This window comes from Rattus norvegicus, chromosome Y (assembly GCF_036323735.1).
Source record: "Rattus norvegicus strain BN/NHsdMcwi chromosome Y, GRCr8, whole genome shotgun sequence".
NCBI classification, from domain to species: domain Eukaryota; kingdom Metazoa; phylum Chordata; class Mammalia; order Rodentia; family Muridae; genus Rattus; species Rattus norvegicus.
The window spans coordinates 333,231-341,452 of record NC_086040.1 but is presented as its reverse complement, the minus strand read 5'-3'; the positions used below and the strand labels follow the sequence as shown (position 1 = coordinate 341,452).

At 44.1% G+C, this 8,222-nt stretch overlaps 1 protein-coding gene and 1 long non-coding RNA gene across 2 annotated transcripts in view; one reads left to right on the top strand and one right to left on the bottom strand.

The window, feature by feature from the left end:
- Nucleotides 1-1,192: 1,192 nt before the first annotated feature.
- The window catches only part of LOC103694537 (mediator of RNA polymerase II transcription subunit 14-like), a 63,098-nt gene continuing 56,068 nt past the window's right edge, over nt 1,193-8,222 (bottom strand). The window contains exon 4 of the transcript XR_010061845.1: nt 1,193-1,591. The gene's annotated coding sequence lies outside the window, so the exon portion shown is untranslated. The remainder of the gene's footprint in view (nt 1,592-8,222) is intronic.
- LOC108353311 (uncharacterized) lies at nt 3,809-8,118 on the top strand. The gene is made up of 3 exons (XR_001842836.3): nt 3,809-4,330; nt 4,673-4,806; nt 6,960-8,118. It is a non-coding gene; the product is annotated as an uncharacterized LOC108353311 (long non-coding RNA).

The following is an 8,222-nucleotide window of genomic DNA, read 5'->3' as shown; positions in this document are numbered from 1 at the left end:
CAATGGAAGGTCACTCCATACCCTGTTGATACTGAAACTGTGACTCCAGTACTCCAGTGATCCTGCTTGCTTGCTGCCTACATTTTGCTGCACCAGCCACTACCCCATTACTATCTGGATTCCCCCAATGGAGATGCTACAAACCTTGTCATCAAGTTCACAGTGGCTGGCAAGAAGGCAGATCAGATTGCTGGTTCTTAACTCCTCTCTCCCTGGACTTAACAAAGAACCGTTGGTTACCAGACAGGGACTCTGCATTGGAAAGAAGATATCCCCAACTGATTCCCACCTCTGCCACTGCACTGTAACGCGTACTTCAGGGCTTACTACATACATTTATGGCCTGGCTATAAATGCAACTGAGGATTTTTATGTTCTAGTACAGCTTGTACCCAGAATGACTTACTACTCTGGGTAGGATGTCTCCAGCCAGCTAGCACCTCCACACAATCAGGTCACTTCTGTTGTGTTTCTAGGTTCTCTCCTTGGCCTATAGGGCTGGCTGGAGCTGCTATTGTAGGTGCCTCAGTCCTAATACTCCTAGATAAAAATTTCAAGGCCCTACGGATAGAGATAGATACAGGAAAATAGGAGATGAAATAGTGCATCCCTGACAGAAGTGGTCTGAGAGAACAGAAGAGGCCTAGACTTGCTGTTCCTCTAGTAGGGAGGACTCTGTGCAGCCTTAGATGACGAATGATGTTTCTATGTTGGCTGCTCAGGGGTGGTCAAAGAATCCATGCCAGATTCTACTGATGTTAGCTTGGACTTACTGTCTCTGCATAATCAGTGCTTTAGTTTGGTTTGTTTCAGAACAGTTTTATTAAAATCTCTCAAGGATTGGAGATGGCCCAAACTGAGGGTGAAATGATGAGACAGGCTGACTCCATGACAGGTCTCAAATTGGCAGTTCAAGAGATTAGGACTAAAAACTGAGGCTTCATGCAACTAGTCAGAAACTGCCCCACCACTTGGCCTAAAGTAAGGACAATGGCTCAGCAACAGTATCCAGCCTTCACACCCAGGTAATAGTTCTGAATGTCCTTAAGAGATAGAACAAGGTCAGGCCACCTACCCCTGAATTACTCAACAACAGATTCCAGGCTCCATGCTCCAATAACATTCCCTAAGAGATAGAGCGGGATAAGGTCACCTACCTGGGAATTCCCCAATGTGCTTTAAATCAAACCTGCAAGCTCACTCGGGTATCTATCTTGATAATGGGAGACCCCAGCATGCAGAACTTCTACAGAATAAAACACTCCTTGCATTTACATGCTACTTGAATCTGGATATCATTCTTCTTGGAATCATGGATGCTTACAAAAGGACTGAAGGACAGGTACATGTACATACACACATATGGGGAACTTACAGCTATTTTTAACCCTGGCCTCTTGTAATGCTCTTGCAGCTGATGTAGAAAGGTCAGTGTTTTAGATTCAAGTGCATGGGATTCCTTCCTTACCCTTTTGCTGGACCGTTGCTCTTCATATTTCACTGAAAAATTTGGTTGATTACGGATGGGTCCCATGATTCTCTGAACTATTTCACTTGGCTCATTCTGTCTTCTGACATCGGACTCCGCCTCCTACGATGATTAAGCAAACTTAAGATTTTGATGTTTCAGCATTAATGAATAGTGTTTACATCTATTTCCACACCTGTGGTTCAATTATGTGCTGGGAAGAGCGGTATTGTGAGCCTCATGTAGCTGAGACTGTGCTCACTCACTCATGTGTGCTTATTTGTTCCTGAAGGCCAGCAGAAGGTACCAACCACAAATCTTTTGATGTATAATGCTATCCTACCTCCAAGACATGCTATGGTATCTATGTCACATATTTGAGGGCTAACTAGTAAATATTTGACTTGACTTACGGCTCCCTCCATCAGACCTATATCTGACACTGCTTGGGTGGCCAAGAAGTTGAGACTAAAGAGCCCAGTGACCTAAAAGCAAATACTACCAATCTATAGAAAAATAAAATTAAAAGATCCCAACAAATTACTGTTAAGGGCATTTCGCTGTACTCATACAGCTTTGTTCAGTCATCAAAGCTTCCTCCTGCAGCGGATGGGAAAAAAATACAGAATGGGGGGGGTAGAAAGAGGGCATGGGGAGGGAGAAGCTTTGGTACACTCAGCCCTAAGTGGGATTTCTTCATCAAATCCTCCTGTCAGGACTCAGGGAACCTCATGAAAGAGTAACTGGAATGATTGTAAGAGCCAAAGGGAATGGAGGACAGAAAGAAAAGACAAGGCTCTCTAAATTAACTGAGCAAAGCTCATATGAACTCACAGAGACTGAGGCTGGATGCACAGGACCTCCATAGGTCTCCACCAGGTCCTCTGTGTGTATATTATGGGTTTCAGTTTAGTGTTTGTATGGTATTTGTGAGTGGGTCTCTGATTCTTGTATCTACTTTTTGTTTCTTTTCTTTCTGTTATTTTTTTAGTATGTTTTATCTTGTTATAATTTATTATTAAACATTAAAATCCTGTTTTTTACAATAAGAGACAGAAAGGAAGGGGATCAAGAAGGGACAGAAGTGATGGATGCAGGTATTGGGAAGTGTAGAAGGAGGAGATACCATAATCAGGATATATGAAGTGAGAAAGAGATCTATTTTAAATAAATGGAAAAAACAAACCACAACCAATCAAAGAAGAACAAACCAAAACACCTCTCTCTTCAGTACATTAAAATCAAATGTCGCCTGCTTCCTGCCCTTAAACCAGGTAGCCTCGTCTCCAAGCAGGGGTCAGTGGGAGAGTTCTTTTCTCCACCCATGGGATTCTGCAGTTTTCCTTGACATTTGTGATGTGGTGGCTTGAGGTGGGATCGGGCAGTAAGGTAGCTGGATTGAGCCCAAGTGGTAAAGAATCTAGTCCCATGTCAGCTGACTGGTGGTCCCATCCTCTGGGTCTTTCCACTCAGAGGCGAAGTATTCTTGACTTCGGGGTGCCAAAGGCAGGCAGAAGAAAGCTTCTTTCAAGTCTGAGACTAGGTACCAAATTCTGGACGGTGGCTAAAAGCTCAGCAGGGTGTAGGGGTTAGGCACAGTAGGGCGGATGTCAGCCACTGGATGGTTTACCGCTCCTATGTCCTGCATTCAGTAGTAAGTATTAGTGCCTGGCTGCTTAACTTGCAGGAGGGATATGTTTCAGGCCCCAGAATTGTATGTTCCAAGAAGCCTCTCCTAGGGCTATAAAATGGGTAATTACATTGGCCAGCTCAACAGCTTTCTCCCAGAAACTAGCTGACCATAAATCTTAGAGAACAATGTTGAGAAGCAGGAAGCAACTTCTCCTAGGAACGAGCAGACCATGAAGTTAAACAATCTGAGAAGCAGGAGATGGCTCCTCCTACAAGACAATCTTGGGAGACAGAGAGTTTTTCCTTGTGATTTTTCACTGTTACTCTACACACTTTCCAATGACACCATCCCTGCCCCCTCGGGTTGTGGTTTCTCCCTTTAAATAGCTCTTCTCCCAGCCTCTAGGGGTCGAACCCCACTGCCCCTGCGTGGGATACAAGTCTCGACCCCAGTGCACTGGTTGCTATCCATAAACCTCATGTGATTACAGCAAGGATGGTCTTGTGTGAGTTCTTATGGGGTCGAGTTATCCCAAGACTTGAGTGAGGGTGTCATCACTCCGGGGGTCTTTCGCTACTGACAAGTTTTCTCCTCTTTCCCTACCTTCCCTCCAGTGGTTAACTAGGATGTTTAATGGGGTAGATTCAGTCTGTCCCATGTCCAAAAATATTGTGACTTCAAGTCCAAGAACACAAAATGAGATAACTAACACCAACAAACACAGAGAAAGACAACACACAAACACTTTGGCCCTGCTGTGAGTGTAGAAACCAGGTAACCTGGCGACTCCCTTGGATCCTACCAGTATGGAGTTTAGCAAGTTTCAATAGTGCAGAGTCCTCCTGACTCCCTCCAGGGGCCTGAAGTGTCCTCCAGAATCCCCAGGGTCACAGAGTTAAGCCACATCTGCCCTCTGCAATTGACCCACACCAGGGTAGAGGCTTTCCAGCCAACACCATGCTCAGGAGTCAAAAGTGAAAGCAAAAGACCAGAGACAAACAGCAGTAGGTGCCTGTTGCTGAGTTTGTCCTTTTGCACTCTGATAGGTCTCCAGGGATGGGGGCAGGGGTGTCTACCCAAATTCAGGACGACCCTCCCACCCCACAACCCTCTTTCAGTGGTACTTACTTCGAGATAACCCCGAGTGAGACACCGAGATGCAGATCAATGGAAAAGCAAGAGGTTTATTTTTCATCACTTCAGGGTCAACCTTCAATTAGTCCCTCAAGGTGAGTGACTAGAAAGTGACTCCGAATGGCTATTACAAGCAGTTCTTATGCCTTTTATGGGAACAGGTTACCTCAGCAAGGTTACTGCTTATCGGCTAAGAATATTAACCTTTAAAGCCATCAAGCATCAGTCAGTACAGTCTGAGAATTTTCTACTCAAAAATGTTCCTGTGGGTGGAGAATAGAACTTGGCCTAGTCTTGCCCCGGAGACAGGGGGTGTAAGGCTGGCCAAAGGCCCTAGGGTTCTTCACAAGTAAGCATTTATTTGAAGATTAGCTGATTAGCTGATCCAGTCGAAGAGATAGGAAACAATCACAACAGCTGATCTGTTTTACTTTCAGCAAGTGCAGACAGAGCTCAGCAGTTTGCAGTCCTCTGGTGATCCCTGGATGGAGTTTGCCAGCCACTTGAGAATCTGCTGAGATATCATAGACTCCCAGGGGCACAAGGTATAATTTCCTAGTAATTGGAGAAGGTAAGGAATCTCCTGGAGAAAGAGGGGGAATCTCATTTTGAGGGACAGACATGTGCAGAAAGTTTGGATGTACTTATCTAGAGTCATTTGACATGTGGCGGGTAGATCAAGGTCTTGAGATTTCTTTGACTCCCTGAAGTTTATATGAAATTTAGCTCACAGATGGAGATATATAAGCATACCATATTAAAATTCATATTTTAAAAAAGCAGTTAACATGTGTCTGTATGACAGCAAGAGCAGACTCATGCCTTTGAGTCTTAGCAAAAACGATAGCTTTAGATTAAAAGATATGTTTGGTTTGGTTTGGTGTTTTGTCCAGAGAGCTAGGTACAAAGGTTGGACAGAAATGTTTTAGCCTAATGAAAACCATTTGTAAGTCAGGAGACAACTAAAGAAAACTCAGAATTCTGAGCTTGTGACTGAGTAGTGGGCAGTCTTACTCCAGCAAATCTTGCATCTTCAAGATCCCAGGGCAATAACAGCATAGGAGGGTCAAGAAATCTGAAATATTACACACACACACACACACACACACCCGTTTAATAGTTTTTGAGACCCTCAGAACTTATCTTCAAACCTCTACATATCTTAGAACATTTTTTTATCTAATCATTTATCAGAGACATGAATAGCGATTAGTGATACTTTATTTCTCTGCTGGTGAAATGAGCCAGTTCAAGCCAATTAGATCATATTAAAAGGAATAATTCTGGAAAGCTGCTTTGGGTTGAATTCATTGAGCTCAAGGTCTGAGGTCAGGGGAGTTGCCATGCTGAGTCAGGAGAGAGAAGAGAAAAAGAGAAAGGGTGAGTGTGTGGAGAGAAAAGAGAAAGAAAGAGGAAGAAGAAAGTAAAGGAGAAACAAGAGGAGCAGGAGGAGAAGAGAGAGGGAGAGAGAGAGACAGAGACAGAGAGACACAGAGACAGAGAGAGACAGAGAGAGAGACAGAGAGACAGAGACAGAGAGAGACAGAGATTCGTCCATAGTTCATAACCCAGACCAGTCATCCCAGGCTCCTGTGGTCTCTATGGCATATCTCAGTTAAGCGATCCTTGTCTGTGTGTGTTTTTTTTTGTTTTTTTGTTTTTTTTTTGGCAATCTGAACATATTCAACAATTTGGTCATTTATAAGGTGACTATGAACATGCATTTTTAAATTGTCGCTAAATGTCTACAGTAATTTAATAGCTTTTGTAAGACTAGGACTTTACGTTAAACCTCTCTTGGGTTTAGATTTAACATAACTATTTTAAATGGAAGCTATAAGTTTTTAACTTATAAACATAATTCATAAAGAATCTGGGGAATTTTTTAATCTTTATGTAGTGTAGAACATAACAGTTTCCTGCATGGGTTAGTGTATAAAACATAGCTATATCGTAGTAATGCCAGCAGAGCAAGGCTAGACTTATATTGTTAAATCAATCTCTGTTAGCGTGAATAGACCTGAGGTCACGAGAGACATATTTTAAACCCTTTTAATGATTTTTAATCAACCCCAAACCCTTCCCCAGCAGGTCATTGGTAAATATTTTAGCTTCTTCTTTTATTGTTTTTCAGTTTTAAAATTAGTTATTTTCTTTATTTACACCCAAATGTTGCCTCCTCCCAGTCTCCCGTCCCAGAGCTCTTCACCCCATTCCCCATCCTTTCACCTCTGAGATGGTGCGCCCATCCCTGGGCATTCCCCTTCCCTGGGGCATCGAGTCTTGACAGGATTAGCTGAGTCCTCTGCCACTGGGGACAGACAAGGCAGTTGGTCCACTTGAACCAGCCCATGTACGCTCTTTGGTTGGTGACTGAGTCTTTGGGAGCTACCAGGGGTCCAGGTTAGTTGGTACTGTTGTTCTTCCTCTGAGGTTGCCCTTCCCTTCACTTCTTTTAATTCTTCTCCTAACTTTCCCACACTGCACCACCGACCTCAGTCGAGTGGTTGGCTTTAAGGATCTGCATCTGTCTCAGTCAGCTGCTGGCAGAGCCTCTCAGAAGACAGCCTTGCTAGGCTCCTGTCTGAGAGCACAGCAGAGCATCAGTAACAGTGTCAGTAAGAGTTGGTGCCTGCTCATGGGATGGATCCACATTGGACCAGTCATGGGATCGCCTTTCCTTCACTGTGTGTTCCATTGTGTCTCTGCATTTCTTTTACACAGGAACAATTGTGGGTCAAAAATCTGCAGGTGGATTGGTGTCCCCATCCCTCCACTGGTGACCCTGTCTGACTACTAGAGGTGAGCACTTCCGGTCCCATCTCCTCACTGGTGGGCATTTGGGCCAAGGTCTCTCACATCTCAGATCTCTAGGACTTTCTAGGGGTTACCACCTTCCATGATGGCATACCCCCCTCTCCCCGAGTGCCTCAACTCCCATCACCCACCCCTGAGAACAGCATGTTTCTATTCATTCTCCTGGCCCTCTGGGCTTCTCTCTCCTGTCTTCCCCCCAATGTCTGATCCTGTTCTCCCTTTTCCCTTCTCCCTCCCCTCTGCCACTCAGGTCCCTCCCTCCCTCTGCCTCCCATGATTATTTTGTTCCCCCTTGTAAGTGAGATTGAAGCACCCTCACTTGGGAGTTCCTTCTTGTTTAACTCTTCAGACTGTGGGATGTATCATGAGTCTTCTGTACATTTTGGCTGATATCCATTTTTCAGTCAAGGGACAATCTGATTTGCTTCCAGTTTCTGGGTATTATGAATAAGGCTGCTGTGAACATAATGGAGCATGTGTCCTTGTGGTATTGTGGAGCATCTTTTGGGCATATGCCCAGGAGTTGTATAGCTGAATCTTCAGGTAGAACAATTTCCAGTTTTCTGGGGGAACTGCCAGACTGATTTCCAGAGTGGTTGAACAAGTTTGCAATCCTGTTTTCAATGGACGAGTGGGGTTCTTTTGGTTGTTTGTTTGTTTGCTTTTTACATTTTCAAATTCTGATCTATTTTATGTTAATTTTTAAAATGTTCTTATTAGATATATTTCTTTACTTTCATTTTAAACATTAATCCCCTTCCCTGTTTCCTGTCCACAAGACCCCCCCATAAGGGTATTCCCCCTATAAACTCCCCTTATACACCCCCCCATATCCCCTGCACTTGGGTTCCAACCTTGGCAGGACCAAGGCTTCAGATTCCACCCTTGCCCCAAGAAGTCTATTCTCTGCTACATATGCTGTTGGAGCTATGGGTCAGTTCATGTATAGGTTTTCAGTAGTAGTTTAGTCCCTGGACACTCAGGTTTGCATTGTTGTTCTTAGTGGGATGCGAGCCCCTTGGGCTCTTTCAATCCTTCCTTTAATTCCCCCAATGGGTCCTGTTCTCAGTTCAATGATTTGCTGCTAGCAATGACCTCTGTATTGGACATGCTTTGGATGTGTCTCTCAGGAGAGATCTATATCCGGTCCCTTTCAGCATGCACTCTTTA